The sequence below is a fragment of the Ovis aries genome, chromosome 3 (assembly GCF_016772045.2).
Source record: "Ovis aries strain OAR_USU_Benz2616 breed Rambouillet chromosome 3, ARS-UI_Ramb_v3.0, whole genome shotgun sequence".
Lineage (NCBI taxonomy): Eukaryota > Metazoa > Chordata > Mammalia > Artiodactyla > Bovidae > Ovis > Ovis aries.
This window is the reverse complement of record NC_056056.1, coordinates 7,068,280-7,085,248: the sequence shown is the minus strand read 5'-3', so window position 1 is coordinate 7,085,248 and position 16,969 is coordinate 7,068,280. Positions and strand designations below refer to the sequence as shown.

The following is a 16,969-nucleotide window of genomic DNA, read 5'->3' as shown; positions in this document are numbered from 1 at the left end:
AGCCTCAGCTGGATGGAAGTGGGGGGGCGCGCAGGGTCTCGGCCGGTTCGGAGCCCCCTGGCGCGGCGTCGGGGCCAAGCGATGCCCTCCCCTCCCCCTCCTCTCCCCTCCCCCCTCCCTCCCCAGCTCCCCCTCCTCCCCCTCCCCCCACCTCCTCCGCGGGCCTCCGGGCCTTTGTCTCTGGAAGCCTCCGCGGCGGAGCCTGCTCGCCGCACGCGGGGCTCCCGCGGCCCCGCGGCTGTTCCCTCCCTTCTCTCCTCATTTACTCCTTTCCTTGGGCTGCTCCTCTCAAGGTTCAGTCCCTCTCGGCGTGCGCCTCTCCTGCCCGCCTCCCTCTCCGGGCCCCTCTCCCCTCCCTGGCTCTTCCCGGCCTCCCTTCCCACCTCCCCTTCTCCCCGCTCCCCATGCCTCTCCCTCCTGCCTGCTGGGGAAAGGGGCCGGTCCGGTGAGCGCGCAGACCCCAGCCTTCTGCCCGGTTTTCTGTTCCTCCGCCCCTGGCGGGTTCCTCCTGGACCTCAGGATGCGGGAGGTCGTGAAGGGACCCTGGAGCCTGAGGGTTCTTCGAGCTGCGCCCCCCACCCCTTCTCCAGGGCTAACCGTCAGTGAGGTCCACCTGGATGCCTTTCCAGAACTCCCTCAGGGGGAGCCTGACAGCACTGGGACCTGCTGCTGATGGACAGACGCCCCAGGACAGCCCTACTCCCTCGGGGACTGCCTTTGCCTCTGGTCCACGGCGGGCAGAGTCCTCCTGTGCCGGTGTAGGCACCGGGAACTGGTCTCAAAGCCTCAACCTTTGTGAATGATCGTGTAAGAGAAGCAACCTCTGTGCATGGCAATTTGCTGTTCACACTGTTATCTGTTCCTTGTCTCAGTGGCTGTGACCCTATTTTGTCCCCCCCCCCAGAGGGGTGGTATGGAGCTCAGGGAGGCCAAGCATCTTAGGTACAGACCCTTGGCCCACCTGGGTCTGACCCCTGCAGCCTAGGCCTGGCATCTGCTGGACCCTGCCCCCCACCCTAAGCCCAGCACCTTTCAGGGGGGCTTGGAGGCCCAGAGAGGCAAGGTCCCTGCCCAAGGTCACACACTCCAGGTCGATGCAGAGAGAAGAGGGGTTTGGGGGCTCAGAGCAGGGAGCCTGAGGCCCTGAGGGATCCCAGCAGCGGCTGGAACTCTCACAAGCCTGTCCTCTCCCCAGGGGAGTTGAGGGGTGGGGGTTGAGGGGGCCAGGCTTTGGCCCTCTGCCTCCCCTGCTCCTGGGGCTGATGAAGGCTGTCATATGGAGAGAGCACTGGCCCGTCTAAGACCTGCAGCCTCAGCTCCCATCCCCGCTCAGGGCCCCCAGCTGTACTCTGGGCTCAGCTCCCACGCCCTCTCCTGGTCCCCCCAGCCCTTCCTTCTCCTGGTCTCTCTCCCCATCCAGCCCTTCAGGGCTCTGCTTTCAGGATGCTCTGATTCTGCTGCCAGGCTGGCCCCTCGCTGGTGCCACTCTCCCTTCTGTCCTCTCTCTCATCTCCTTTCCGCAGCTTTCAAGTCTCCTTCTCTCTGTGTGTGTGCGTTGCTGTTTCTGTCACCCAGCCCTCTGCTCCGTCTGGATCTCTTTCTCTCTCTCTCCCTCCCTCTCCCATCCACTGTTTCTGCCCAGCACACACACACACACACACACACACACACACACACACACACACACACACACACACACTCCTGTTGTGCATCCCTGCAGCAGTGATGGGTGAGGACTGACCCCAGGAGGAGAACCCACGTTCCCATCCCTGGAGGCACCTCCTGGCTCAGCCTAACGCTAAGGCTGTGGTGGGCTGGCCTTCCAGCGGTTTGGCAGCTACATTTTTCTGAGGCTCTGGCGCAAGGCTTATCCCTGACCCAGCCAAAGTTTCTGGAAGGCGGGATCCCCAGCGCGCCCTCCCAGTGGTCCCCATATTGCAGGGACCCAGGATTTGAGAGCAGCCCGGAGGGCACAGGGGTCAGGTCTGGGCTGGGCCCCCAGAGTTGGTAACAGGGAAGGAGAGGGTAGCTGGGTGACCACCAAGCCTGCTTCGGAGGCGCCCGGTCCTCCAGGCTCCTCTCTGCCCGGCGCACGTGGACTTGGAAGGCCCGCACCAAGGGCCATCAGAGTTCTCAGGCCTCCAATCCCCTCTTCTTCGCCCTTGCTCCTCTAGGTACCTGGGAACCTGGGCCCTGGAGACCAACAATCTTGGGTTCAAGCCTCGCCCCCTCTTACTAGCTGTGCAACTTTGGGGGTGACTGACTTCACCTGTAATGTGGGGCTAAGGCAGCTGCCGCTCTTCCCCCGTTGCCCAATTTCTCGGCCTTTCTGCCAGCACCGGCTGGGCGTCAGCCCTGAGTTGGAGCCCTGGTTCTACCACCTGAGAAAGTCATCGGATCCATGGAGCCTCAGTTTTCCTCCTCCATAAAATGGGGCTATTGATAGTTTAGCCTTCATGGGCTGCTCTGAACTCACCTGGGGATGCTTGGCTCAGGGAGTGGAGAGGGTAAGAAAGGGAGTAGCTGTCGAAAGCTGTTTTATGTTGCTGCGTGTTGTTCTGAATAGTCAGCCTTGCCTCCCGCCCTCCAGCTTTCAGGAAACATTCAGTCTTGGGCCTGGGGCTCAGGGACCGTGTGCCCCACAACCCTTTGTGTGCTGGGGAGGGAGAGCTGAGTCTGCTTTGCCCTAGACTTTGAGGCCAGCTTTCCCCAGCTCAGATCCAGGCCTCTGGGCATTGGGAGGTTGCTGTGCTTGTGTGACTGGCTTTGTCCCCAGATTGGCAGCTGACCAAGGAAAGGAGGGACCTAGGTTTGAGGGAGGGCCAAGAGTGGAGGAGAGGGAAGGGGAACAATGGTTTTGGGAGCCCAGGAGCCCTGCTTGCTCTTCCTTGCATCACCGTGAGCAGGGGGGTGGGGGTGGGCCAGGGGACCCCTGGGCTCAAGGAGCATCCATCGAGCCTTGGGTCCCAAAGCTGGAGTTACTGTTCCAGCTCCGACAGTGAAGCCCTCCGTCCTCCACCTCATACCTGTACCTCTCCCTGGCTTGCCATTTGTTTCTAAACCTTCAGCTCCGTGATGGAAAGGGCTTGGTCTTACCCCCTGCTGCGTCCCCAGTGCCGGTGACGCAGCAGTGACTGATAGATGTTGAACCAGTGAGTGAATGAATGACTCATCAGGTGGCCAGGGGTCAGCCTGGCTCTTTCTAGATGACCAGGCTCAGTGGTGCCTGGGGGCATACTGCTGGGCCCTGGGTCCCTGAGAAGGCCACGGTTAACCCCGAGAGGGGTGGAACAGCCTGGTGCTTTAGCGCACAGCTGTGGAGTCAGCCCTGGGTTCAGGTTAGAAGGGGGAAGACCTGGGGGTGGGGGGCGGTATTCTTCACCCTTTGTGGGCCTGGGCCAGCCCTGTCCTGGTGTCCACGAGGGTCACAGCCCCTGGGCACGTTTCAGGTTTGTGCGTCATTGCTACCTCGATGTTGATGTCCTTCTTGGCTCCTCCAGGGCCACTTACCTATAAGGCTTTGGTTTGTTTCCCCGTTTCGCTTGCCCCTGGCCCAGCTTGCCTCCTCTTTGCAGGTGGTTTCTGTGGGCACTCAGCCCCCTGGACATGCTGCCGGCCTAGCCCCCTCCCCTGCCTGCTCTCCCACCACAAGAGCCTCTGCATCTACTGTTCCCTCTGCTGGGAATGCCATTCCTCTTGGTCTTGGCTTGACTGCCTCTGACATGTCTCCCATCCTCCAAGGCAGCCCCAACCGCCCTGCAGTGTGTGGCCTGATTACTCTCCTGAATAAGCACACTGGTGCTCTGCTCCGTTGCATTTAGCACAAATCTGTGAGCCTCTTGTCATGGGGCTTTTCTTTGCTCATCACCTGCCTGTCTCCTTAGAAAGTCAGCTCTGTGCTGGCTGGGCCAGGCTCTGGCTTGCTTCCCCAGTGCTTGCATGGGTGCATAGCATGAAGGGATCCCTGCATTGCCAGACCTCAGAGCAAGGCTTAGCATGCGGTGCAGACAACAGTGAATGAATGGACACAGGAGCCAGTGAGTAGACGAATAAGAAGATGGCCTTTGAAATCAGACTGCCTGGGTTTGTAGCCTGACCTTCTGCCATCCTTGGGCAGATTTGCCTCTCTAGATTTCAGTTTCCTCATCTGTAAAATGGGGATGACAGGGGTGATTACCGTGTAGGGTGGTTGTGTGGATTTATTATGTGTTGGAGTACAGTTGATTTCCCTTGTCTTGGTAGTTTTAGGTGCACAGCACAATGATTCATTTCCCTTATAGGTCATTGCAAAATACTGGGTATAGTTCCTTGTGCTATACAGTAGGTCCTGGTTGATTATCTGTTTATTTTTGATTGGTGCATAGGCTCAGTGGTTAAGAATCCGCCTGCCAATGCAGGAGACGTGGGTTTGATCCCTGGATTGGGAAGCTCCTTTGCAGGAGGAGATGGCAACCCACTTCAGTATTCCTGCCTGGGAAATCCTATTGACAGAGGAGCCTGGCCGGCTACAGTCCATGGGGTCACAAAGGCCTGGCTCAGCGACTGAGCACATTCGGAGAGCTGCTTTCCAATGTTGTGTTACTTTCTGCTGTACGACAACGCGAATCAGTTCTAGGTATACATAGAGCCCCCTTTCCATTTTATGGACAGTAGTGTGTACGTTAATCCCAACCTCCTAATTTACCCCTCCCAGCCTTTCCCCTTTGGTAGCCATAGGTTTGTTTTCTGTGCCTCAGTCTCTTTCTGTGGTGTGGATTAAATGACAGCTGAGAGCTCTAAGCACACAATATGTGAGTATCAGATAGGCTTTGCAGACATCCCGTGTGCAGATGCCAACCCTTGATACCCCCTGCCCCACCCCCACTTCTCCTATAGTCTTCTTCATCTTGGGAAATGGTACCTCCCACTGTTCGTGCCACGGCAGTCATCCTTGACTTTTCTCTTTCTTCCACCCCCACATCCGATCCTTTGGCAAATCCTGATGACTCTACTTGAAAGAAACCCTGAATTCAGCCATGTCTGTCTCTCCCACTGTTGCTGTCCCCAGCCAGGCCAGCATTGTCTCTCGCCTGGACTCCACCAGCCTCTGACTTCTCCCACCTTTCCGCAGGCTTCTCCAGGCTGTGATCCACTCAGGAACCAGAGAGACTCTGTAAAACACAAATCAGCCCCTGGCTCGCTCTCCCCCACCCCACTGGCTTCAGGCGGTCATAGAGAAAATCTGAGCCCCGCCCCCAGAAGACCCGCACCGCCCTCAGGGCGCCCGGAGATGCCACCTCAGGGCCGCTGCACTTGCTCTTCCCCTGCCCAGGACTTCTCATGCCGCGTCTCTGCGGGGCTCACCGCCTCCCTTCGCCCAGGTCCCAGTCCGTGGTCGCCATCCTCATCGCCCTAACCTTCCTCTCCAGACTCCATCCCTTTCATTCTCCAGCCTAACCCCTCACTGTTTTCTCTCTAACTTGTCTTGCTCCCTGGCCCTTGGTATCGGCCTGTTTCTTTATCTCTTTCTTCCCTAGAACATGCGCCTCCCAAACTCGGGAACTGTGTCTTGCTGTCCAGAAAGCCTCCCGGTTTTTAGGACAGTCCCTGGCAAGAGCATGGGCTTGTTGATTGCCCTGATGGCCCAAGTGAATGGATGAGTGCTATTAGGATCATTCTTGCTCTGCAGAAAGCCAGAGAGAGAGAAGTTGAGGAGAGAGTTAACACGATTGTGCCTAATAAGAGAAACTCCAGCAGCCTGACCCGGCCTGTCTTCTGCCAGAGACCAGCGGGCTTTCCGTGGCTGGGGTTCAGTCTGACTGCTGCTATGGTTACCGGGAGCCACGGCCTCCAGAAGAAAGGCAAGGCCAGGCTGACTCTGCTGTTCTACTCAGCTTGTCACACATCTTCCTTGAGTGGTCCAGAGTCTGGTGGAGAAAGATCACATTCAAAGAGAGGTGGCCACCCCCATCTTGTCTTGGCTCCATTGTGCCGGATGGAGAGAGGACAGAGGGGCTGGCTGTTCTGGAAAACGGTCCATGCTCAATCCGTACGTGTTGAGGACCAAGCCAGGCTCTGGAGGGGACTCACAGGTCAGCAGTCCGTGGTCCCTGCCTGCAGGGAGGTTTCTGGCAGCTGGGAGTTCCAGGAGACCAGGGCAGGCTTAGCTGTGTATAAAAATAGCCCGTGCTCTCTCTGCCTGAGAGGGAGGAGGCAGGCACCTAGGGAGCCAGTGAGAGAGTGCTACAGTCCCCTCCTTCCTGCTGGCCCCTCACCCTGAGGCAGCCCCGTGGCCTGGGATGGAAGGGCCCCTACTTCTGCAGTGCTGGAGTCCCAGGTTCTTGGCACCCAGGAATGAAGTAGCATCTTCTTTAACATCAGGCCCCACAGGAGGCCAACACATTAAAGCGTTTGCTCAGGACCTCGCAGCTGGTATGGCAGAGCTTCTAGAAGGGTGTCTGGCTCTTCCCGTGGCCCTCACCGGGCAGTGATGTCCTCGGATCATCCTTATCATTTTTCTGCTCTTTCAGCTGGACACTCCATCCCCGATCTTCACTGCAGAGAACAGACTCCTGAGCTCCGGGAAGCCTTGGGGACTGACCACAGCTCCCTGAGGAGCTCCTGCAGAGCCTGGAGGTCCAGGGCTGAGGCCTGTTACCGTCACATCACTGTCTCTGCCTCAGCCTGCACGTGGCTTTCTCCTCTTCTGTGTCCCTTCCTTGTCTCCTCTAAGGACACTTTTGATGACATGGAGACCCCACCTGGGTAATCTGGGATGATCGGATTTCAGTATTCTTGACATCTCAAAGGACCCTTTCTCCAGATAAGGTCACATCCACAGGTTCCAGGGATGAGGATGTGGACTTATCTTTTGGGGGCCACCGTTCAACCCAATGCGACCTCCAGCATTATCACTGCTATCAGCATCCTTACCAACATCAGTTAAGTACTAATATGTACCAGGCTTAGTCCAGGTACTTTTCCTATACCATCTCCTTTAGTCCTTAAGACAAACTTAGGGCAGGTACTGTTATTATCCTATTTAATAAGGACATTGAGGCTCAGGGAGAAGTCAGCGCTTGTCCAGGGTCTCCCTTGAAACCCAGGCAGTTTGATTTCAGTGTCTCCTGCCTTGCCGTAGTTATCTTGCTCCACCCCCATTCTGTTTCCGATCATACAGATAATTCCATGGAAGAATCAGTGTGGGGCAATGAGCACCCAAATGGGCGGCAAGGTGCCTGGGTTCTGATCTAGGTTCTGCCACTAGACAGCAGCAGATGCCAGCTGGGTCTCTTCCCCACTCTGGGCCTCAGTGTGCCCATTGGTAAAATCGGAAAGTGGTTGGTTTGGATAATCTCCAAGATCCTCCCAGCTCTGAAGTTCTGTGATGCTGGGTGTCATCTGTCAACTTGCTTCTATTCAAACGCTGCCCACAGCTCAACTCTCTAAATCTGCTACCTACTGCCAGAGATGGGTTTGCTTGGAAGGCTGGAGGAAGGGGTAGCAAGTACTGGTAACAGAGACACGAAGGCCCTACTTTCCCTCTCCCCGTACCACCAGGCTGGCAGCACCCTGCTGTGGAAGGCCTAGGGGGTGGGATTACTCTCTTTCTCTTGGAGCCCAAGACTTTTGGTCCATACATTCAGGGCAGGATTCCGAAGCTGAGAGTTGTCATGGTTGTTGGGAACAGAGCCCTAGACCCACACGCTTTAGCCAGAAGCTGGCCCTCACAGTAGACTCCAGAAACCATCTGGGGGCTGGAAAAGTCAGTGTTGATCATCTAAGGCCAAGAGACTGGGAGAGGCCACAGCGACCCCATCCCAAGCCTCCTGCCCTTGGAAGGGGGGAAAAAACCACAAAACAGGCTGAGGGGAGTCTCTGAACGTTGCTTCCAAAACCTGGCCTGCTCATTAAGAGTCGTTTGTTTATAAGTATAAACAGATTTTTTTAAAGTCCTTTTTAGATTATGAACTCAGGCCCTTTTTCTCTGGCTCTTTCCTCTGCTTCTCTGTACAGAGCACGACTGTTTGCATTTCAGCTAAGAGTTGGGAGTTAAACTAGGGACAGGATTGCCAACTTTCATTAGCAGGTGAGATTAACATCTCAGCAGGGGCCTGGGGGTGGGGCATCCTTCAGGTCCATCCGATCCCCAACGGACACTTCCCCCGACAAATCCCCAGTTGAGGGCTCCCTGTGGGGGTAAGCCCGGAGTTGGAGGAACCGGTGTTTATACCTGCCGAGTTCATCTCCCCTCGCCTGGCCTCGAGCTGAGCCTCACCCCTCTTCCGAGGCCCCGGGTCCAAACACTGGCTCTGCTCCCCGGTCTCTGCTGGGTTTGTCCCTGCAGGTGTCTGGGCAGAATGAAACCTGGCTGTGTGACGTTGGGCCACTTGCTCACTCTCTCAGGGTACAGGAGTTTTAAGTGGGGAGGTTTGTTGGAAGCCAAGCCCCAAGCGCAAGCGGAAGAATTCGACCCTCCTCGCGGTTCACGCGCCACCAGCCTCCCCTGGCTGGGTTTCAGGCAAGACCGAGAATTTTTTGGTTTTTTTCTGGTTTAGTTTCGTGTGCTTCCAGCGGCAACGGGGCTGTTCCACCACAGTCCCCAGGAAATTGTCCACGTAGGACAGAGCCTTCCCGAGGAGAATGAAGTCATCTGTTCCTTTTTAAAAAATTTTTTTGTTGCCTTCTCCTTCAACACGAGTCACCCGGCCTCTGCACTCTCTCCCCCACGCAAACAACAGGCCCGGCGAGGTGGGGTCGGCTGGGCGGGCGTGGGGATGGGGCGAGGAGCGAACCCCACGGGCCGCGGGTGCTGCCAGGGGTTGGGGAGCGCGCCCCCTTCTCCGCCCCGGTCCTTGCCCAACACCCGCTCCCTGCCCCCCCCCCGCCGCTTCCACCCTCGACTAACCCCGGGAACGCCCGAAAGGTGAGCTCCCGGGAGGGCCGCCCGCGCTCCGGCGCGGCCCGCTCGGCAAACAATAACAGTAAATAACGCTTCCTTGTCAACGTAATAAAAACGGAAACGGTTACAATGTTTTTTAATAAGCGTCCCCCATCAATCTCTCCCTCCCTCGCTCGCTCGCTCGCTCCGGGGCGGCTGCGGGCACCGGCGGGGCGGGGAGGAGGGGGCACCGGGGGGTGCGGTGCCGGAGGAGGACGACGCCGGGATTGGGGTGGGGAGAGAGCCTGAGCACAGCAAGCGAGAGACGAGGGGGCGCGGGCGGCCGGGGTCACGCGCGCCGGCAGAGCCTGGAAGCGGCCTCGGTGAGTAACACCGTTGCCATGGCGACGTGGCCGGGAGGAACAGGAAGCGGCAGAAATAGCTGCCGCCGCGGCCCGCGCGCCCGGCCCCTCCCCCCCGCGAGCTCGTTACCACGGAGACCGGCTCGCGCCAGGCTGCGCGGGCGGCCGCGGTCTCCGGCGCCCCGGCCCGCGCATGCGCCCCGGGGCCAGTCCCGCGCGACGGACGCGGGGTCGAGGGGCGCCGAGGAGGGGGCCAAACGCTGCAGCTCTGGCCCCGCCCGGACCCCCATACTTGCCTAGCTGCCCGCTTGGATTAGAAGGGGAAAAAAAAAAAACCAAAAACGAAAAAGCAAAACTGTTGTTTGCGTTTGTAAAAGCAGCCCTGCCTTTGTTTCTGGCGGATTCGCTGGTTTCCAGGCATCGAAGGTGCGGTGCCTGGTGCGGGGTAGGGGGCAGGGACACTTCAGCCCGCGAGGTCCCAAATGTTTTCTGAGCGTCAGGCGCTGGGTCGTGTCCGGGACGCCGCCGAGGGGACGCGGAACACCCGCTCTGCCCTGCAGGAGGCCTGGCCTGGGACTGTCTAACGAGGCCCTGGGACTGATCTGGCTGCCTGAAGCCCTCTCTGAGCCTGACCTTCCCATGGGGGGCGGGGGGTGACTTCTTTGAGGTGATGCCCAGGGTTTTCCCCCGTCCCCCCACACATCTCCTGCGTTGCCTGGTCCCTTTCCCCTCATATCACCTTCCCCAGATTCTAACCGGCAGAGAACACAGAGGGAGAAGTGAAATCTAGGCAAACCCCAGGCTCCCTCTCCACTCCCTGTTCACCAGAAAACTGTGAAACAGCCCACCCCCTCCCCCTGCCCCCCCACAAAAAAAGTTGAGGGAACCTAAACGTTTCATAAACAAAAGCCACTCTGCAACAACTTGTTTATGTGGAAGCCTGGCTGCAGCCTTGCACGTCTGAGGCTCTGTGTGTGTGTGTGTGTTTTGGAGGGCAGGCTGTTTGTGCAGGATTTTTTTTTTTTTCCCCTCTTCGGATTTTGTTTGTTTTTAATAAGGGTCAGAGGTCTGGGCTTCTGTGGGGAAGGAGAAAGGGTCACCTCGGATGGACAGGCCAGGAGCTCTCAGTAGGACAGGTCAGGGGGCCTACGTGCTGGGGCAGAAGCCAGGAGCCTGGAGCCTCCTCATCTGGCGCTGCTCCTGGTGGTGGTGGGCTCCAGGCTCTCTGAGCCGCTCCCCAGGGTATCGCTCCAGTGGGGTCCCAGACCAAGGGCTGGAACCTCTCTTCTCTGGCCAGGACAACTGTCATTTCACCCAGCCCCTGCCCTGGCCACACTGGCCAACAGATAAGGCAAGCAGAGCAGCCCAGGTCTCTAGGGTTTTCTGTAATGGAAAGGAGACGCTTTTGTTTTTTGTATGGGCAGACTTAGATTTTCAGCATCCAGGCTGACCAGATGGGAATGTAGGGAGCGTGTGTGCACAGAAGGGGGACTGCTGCTTCAAATCCCCTCCCCCTGCCCCCTCCATCCAGCCTGGTTCCCCAGTGTGACCTTGTGTAGGCTGCCTGGTTTCTGGCCACTCAGCCTGGGTAGAGCAAAGGCGAGTGGGAGGGGCTTGGGTGAGTTTTCTTGTCTCATTCTCTCTCCCTCTTTTGAGGATCGAGAGAGGGGCCCCAGCCCTGAAGGGATTGATCAGAAGACTTCTGGCCCACCGTGGTCGACTTAGCATCATATTTATCCCTCCTCTTCTTGGAAGAGGAAAGAAAGACACAGAAGGGAGCTGGGAGCAGTTGGTAAAACAAAGATAAAGACAAGCTCCGTCCAGAGGGCGGTAGCCTGTGCTGAAAACCAGGACTTCAGAATCAGTCCTGGTGGTGAACCCCCTTGGCTTCCCCAGAGCTTGTACGTCTGGACAATAAGAACAATGCAATGCCTGTCTTGAAAGTTGTGATGGTTCTGTTAAGTTACGCACAAAAGCTCTTAGCACAGTGCCAGGTACAGAGTAGGTGCCCAGAACATGGCAGCTCTTACTGGAGCTGGAGGAGGTTTACCACTCTCCGTGGTGTGACTCAGGATTGCTGCCTTGGGCCCTGAGGTCCATCTTTGGCACAGGCTCTGAACCTACTGTACAATCTGAGGCAAGTCACTTACCTTCTTGAGGCCTCAGTCTTCCTATCTGGCAAATGGGGATAATACTTACAACCACTGATGGGGACCTTAACTCTTTGCCAGGCACGACTGCACAGTCCTTGAATTTCATTATCTAATTTAGCCTTCAAATAACCCTGCAAGGTAAGTACCAGGATGATCCCAGTGTCACAGGTGAGAGGACAGCCTCGGATGAAGTCACCGGCTGGGGATCACACAGCTAGAAAGTGGCCGGTATTACAAAGTTGGTCACGGGGTGGAGTCATGGACACTGAGAGCAAGCATTGGGTTGTTTCTATTGCTACTGTTCTCCCCACCTTCCTGCTCATCCTCTGACCTTTTTTGTGGCTCAAGCCACAGCCCTCCCTTTGAATCGACACTCTGGGCTTCAGCCATTCTGGGCCTTCCTGAGACCGGCAGAGACTCAGCACTCTCAGTGGGAGACACCCTCAGGGGTACATCTGCCTGTGGAGAGCCAGGTGGGTCCCACCAGGCCCTGCGTCAACCTGGCAGCTCACCCCAGTTCTCCCACCGTGCCTGCTCCTCCCTGCTATTTATCGCCGAGGGTTGGGGTCACCCATACTTCCAGGGGTCACGGGTGGCATCCAGATGCTGCAGTTAATTGGGTTGGAAGCCAAAATCTCCATGATTGTCCCAGCGCCCTCTCCCCTCTGCCGTGCTGTCATTTAAGGCACTGGTGGGAGAGGCAGCCCCCCAGCCTCGCCCTCATGCCCTAGGCTTTGTTCCCTCTTCAGGCAGGAAATGGCCCCGGTTGGGTTGTGGTTGTGGCGTCCACTGCCTACATTTGAATCCTGGCCCTGTCCCTTCCTGGAAGTGAAGCTTTGGCCAAGCACTTAACCTCCCTGGGATCCTCAGTTTTTCTTCCATAAATTCGGGATGTGCAGAGCCACTGGCTGTCTAACCAGGTGGTCAGTGCGTTCTGAGCGCTTCTCCCTGCCCGGCTCCCAGAGGGTCGTCAGGATGTTACTGGTTATAGCGAGTGCTTTGCTTGCTGCATGCTGGGTGGTGTCAGGCGTTAGCGCAATGAATTTTCAAACAAGTACATTATTACCCCATTTTATAGATGAGGAAGCTGCGACTCAAAACAAGGGAAGTGAGGTGCCCCCAAGGCCACAGAGCCAATTAGTAGAGGAACTGGGGTGAAACCAGGCAGGCCTGTGCGACTCTGCAGCCCTCGCTGTAACCCCAGGTTCCCTACCCGCCCCACTGGAACTCCTCTGGGGCTTTCCACCGAGGTCTGCAATGACAGCATCATTAGCTCTGCCCAGAGCTGTTTCTATAACCCAGGCCTGAGAGACACTGGGTTAATAGGTCCTTAATAAAGCCAGCAGAGGCTTCTGCATCTTCTGGGGCAGGGGCCAAGGAGCCAGGTGCAGCAGAAGAGTCCTAATGAAAATACTGGGGAGGGGGAGGGGCCGTGGGCCAACCAACCGCCTGCTCCTGTGTCAAAGTCAGTCCTTTCGCCTTGAGTCACTGAATGCCTCCCCGTGTAGGGGACAGTCACCCATCACTCACTCCACTCATCCTTTCTTCCTTTCATCACGGGCAGAGTGCTGGACCAAGAAGCGGGAGACCAGGTCGTATGTGACCCTGGGGAAATGACCTCCCAAGTGGTTCCTCACCCCAGTTGAAGCACCTTAGAAGACTCAGGAGACCTCACATTTTGGGGTCATTACTACCAATTTTGTGGTCATGCTGTTACAGTCAAGGGAACTGCCCTAGAGCCACTGGCTTTGGGAGGTGTTCAGTACGGATGTGAGAGTTGGACCATAGAGAATGCTGAGCGCCGAAGAATTGATGCTTTCAAACTGTGGTGCTGAAGAAGACTCTTGAGAGTCCCTGGGACAGCAAGGAGATCAAACCAGTCGATCCTAAAAGAAACAAACCCTGAATTTTCATTAGAAGGACTGATGCTAATGCTAAAGCTCCAATACTTTGGCCACCTGATTCGAAGAGCGGACTCGCTGGAAAAGACCCTGATGCTGGGAAAGACTGAAGGCAGGAGGAGAAAGGGGTGACAGAGGATGAGATGGTTGGATGGCATCACCAACTCAGTGGACACGAATTTGAACAAACTCAGGGAAATAGTGAAGGACAGGGAAGCCTGGCGTGCTGCAGTCCATAGGATCACAAAGAGTCAGACAAGGCTTAGCAACTGAACAACAACAGCAACACATTCATTAAGCAGTCATCATTTGTTCACTCACTCAACAAATATTTATCACTGTGACCTGTGCTGGGCACCAGGCCGGGTGCTGGGGCAGATACAAGATCAGACTAGACCTATAAATTGGGGGAAAGTGGTGGACAGGTGTCACCCTTGGATGCCAGCTCCACACTTGGTAAAAGCTGTGTTGAGAAGCCTATGTGGAGGATTCTGAAGCTGCATCCTGGCTTTGAGAAGAAGAGTGCTGTGATCAATTAGTCATGTCTGCCACGAGCGCAGAAAGGGAATCAAGGCCAATGCATTTGCCGGCCTTAACGCTAAAGAACAGGAGGAACCTCAGGCAGGAGACCCTTTTGACTGTGCCTGCTCTGCTACATGACCTTGGGCAAGACATGGACCTGCTTCCTGCCTCCTTTCACTCCTTTGGGGGCACAGGCGCTGACAGGAGAGTCTGCATTTTTCGCGATCGAAGGAGCTAGAGCAAGACAGCCCAGTCTTCCTCTTAGAACTCATCTTGCTCCGGGCAGATGTGAGAATCAAATGTGAGACACCCCTACGTGGAAACACAGGGCTGTCAGTGTGTGGGTGGTAGGGTAGGAGCCCAGCAAAGATGGTCCCCAGCCGCTCTGCTGACTGTCCTAGTGTGGACCTCAGCTTCTCTACGTACACAATGAGGAGGATGGGGAGGGGAAGTGCTGAAGTGCTCCCCAAATCTGCTGCGTGTGATGCCTGTCACGCTGAGGCCCTTGGGGGACAAGGAAGGCAGGATGAAAGAGGAGCCTCTGGAGACGAGGTGGCGGGAGGGAGCTCTCCAGTACTCTTGGCAAAGCCTGAGACCCCCTCCAAGGGCGGCAAGAGGCTGGGAAGGACATGGGGAAGGGCCATGGGGCTGCTGCAGCACCCAAGGGGAGGCTACATCTTCTGGGTTCGTTCTGAGGGTTGTTTGGCTCCACTGGGAGTCTCTTTCCCAGATGCACCCCGTAGATGCCATCCCTGAGCAAGGAAGGGAAAGAGAAGAGAGTGGGAAAGGCGGGAAAGGGCTGGAGGAGCGGAGACTCCAGACTGGTGGGAGTCCGGGTCCCAGGCGGTAATGCCCCCGGCCCCAGGGAGAGTGGAAACAGCGGAAGGAAGACAAGGGCAGATCCCTGGAAGTCATGGAGCCAACAGTGGTCCTCAAAAACAGATCCACCAGTCTTCACAAGCCTGACTCTGGGGGTTGGGGGCATCGAGGCTGTACATTCCACCTGCTTTTAAAATCCCTCGTGGTTCCTTGTTGCCTTAAGGTGAAGTCTGAACTCCTTAGAGGTAGCACATGCTGCTGGGTGAGGTCTGGGGGCCCGAATCCAAGTCTCAGTCCAGCCACTATCAACTGTGTGACAACCAGCAACTTATCTAACCTCGCTGGATCTCAGTTATCACATCTGACAATGAGGATGATAACAGTACTCACGTAAGAGGATTGTAGCATGAGGTGAAGAATTGATGCTTTCGAACTGTGGTGCTGGAGAAGACTCTTGAGAGTCCCTTGGACAGCAAGGAGTTCAAACCAGTCGATCCTAAAAGAAATCAACCCTGAATATTCACTGGAAGGACTGATGCTGACGCTGAAGCGCCAATAGTTTGGCCACCTGATGCAAAGAGCCGACTCATTGGAAAAAACCTTGATGCTGGGAAGAATTGAGGGCAAGAGGAGAAGAGGGTGACAGAGGATGAGATGATTGGATGACATCACTGACTCAATGGATATGAGTTTGGGCATCCTCTGGGAGATAGTGGAGGACAGAGAAACCTGGCATGCTGTAGTTCATGGGGTCGAAGAGCGCCGGGCAGGACTGAGTGGCTGAACAAGAGGACTGAGTGAGCTTCAGGCTTGCCTTGGGCTTAGCGTGGTGCCGGATGCGACAGAACCGTTCAATAGCAGATGGCATTGTCATCACTGTTGTCGTTTAGTCGATAAGTCGTGTCTGACTCCTTTGCGACCCCATGGACTGTAGTTTGCAGAGTCTGCTCCGTGGGATTTCTCAGGCAAGAATCCGGGAGCGGGATGCCATTGCCTTCCCAACCCAGGGATGGAACCCGCCTCTCTAGCATTGGCAGGTGGGTTCTTGACCACTGAGCCCCCAGGGAAGCACTGTTATTACTGAGTCTAAAACGTGGCAGAGCTCGATGAAGATGCCGAAGGCCCTGACCATGTGAATCCAGTCTTCCTCGCCCATCTCTTTAGCGCCAACCGCTCGACTCCACAGGGCTGCTCTGTCCTCCCGGCCCGCCATGTTCTTTCGGGTCAGGCCTCTGGGCCTTTGCCCGCACGGTGCACTCTGCCAGGAGTGCCCGCCCTTCTCCCTGCTGCTTTTGGACCTCGGTCCGCCGTCAGCTGCTCTGGGAACCACCCTCCTGGCGAATTGCTCCGCATCCTCTCTGCATCCAGAGTTCTGTGCACACGCGGCCCATGGCTGCCGCCCACGTGGCGTCCGTATTTACCGCCCCTCTGACTCTCCTACTTTGGCCAGTCCCCAAGCTGTAAGCCCTCAAGGTGGACGGACGCAGACCACTCCCCATGCCTGTGCTGCTTCTTCCTTATCAGACAGAAGCAGGATGCCTGAGCTCCCCTCTGATGAGTCCCGTGGGAGCATTTTTTGTGACATGCTGGGGCCTCCAAGTTAGCGCTCAGCATGAGGGGGAGGTTCAGAGGCCCCCCACCCTCCCTCCCTCTCCCTGCACGTTTCCTACCCCCTCCCCTGCTTACCTTCACTGCCTTCTGCTCCTGGCCTGGGAAGAGCGACTAATCTACGGGGCCACTTGGGAAATGGTGCCTCGGGTGGATGGGTGGGGTAGATGGGCACCAGTTACCCAGGTCCTATGGGAGCTGCTGGGGGCAGAGGGGACGTCCCCTCCCTGCCCTGGGAGCTGTCTGTGGTGCAGTGGCAGCCGGGGGTGTGGCTCTGTAGCCAGCGCCATGGGAGCGCTTGTCCCCACCCTTCTCATTCTGTCCCTGTCTGGTCATGGGGCTTCTTCCTGCCACTCACTGCAGGGCAGCCAGGTCTCCATGTCCTGGCAGAGGGATGCTGTTGCTCCTGTCTGGGTGGATGCTCTGTGCCCAGCCACTGGCCCCAGACCAAGTGCCTCTGCAGGATGTTCACGCTGAATGAGGTCCATGTGGGAGATGAGATGGCCGAGGCCTGGGGCGAGAAAGGAGTGTGTCACACAGAGCCCCGTGCCGTCTTCTGTAGCGCATTGCCTTGCCAGGAAAGCAGAAGACCTACAGACTTCAGCTTTGACCTTGAGGAAATGGAGAAACTTGGACTTCAAAGGCAGATTTCCGTGGCTAAGACATGGACAGGCTGTGTGACCTTGGGCACTTTCCCTAACCTCTCTGAGCCTCAGGTGCGAGTGAGGTTGCATGAGATGACAA

General features: G+C 56.8%; 1 long non-coding RNA gene across 1 annotated transcript in view; it reads left to right on the top strand.

The window, feature by feature from the left end:
• Positions 1–9,156: 9,156 nt before the first annotated feature.
• The window catches only part of LOC132659372 (uncharacterized), a 32,147-nt gene continuing 24,334 nt past the window's right edge, over positions 9,157–16,969 (top strand). The window contains exon 1 of the long non-coding RNA XR_009599734.1: positions 9,157–9,243. This is a non-coding gene — a long non-coding RNA (uncharacterized LOC132659372). The remainder of the gene's footprint in view (positions 9,244–16,969) is intronic.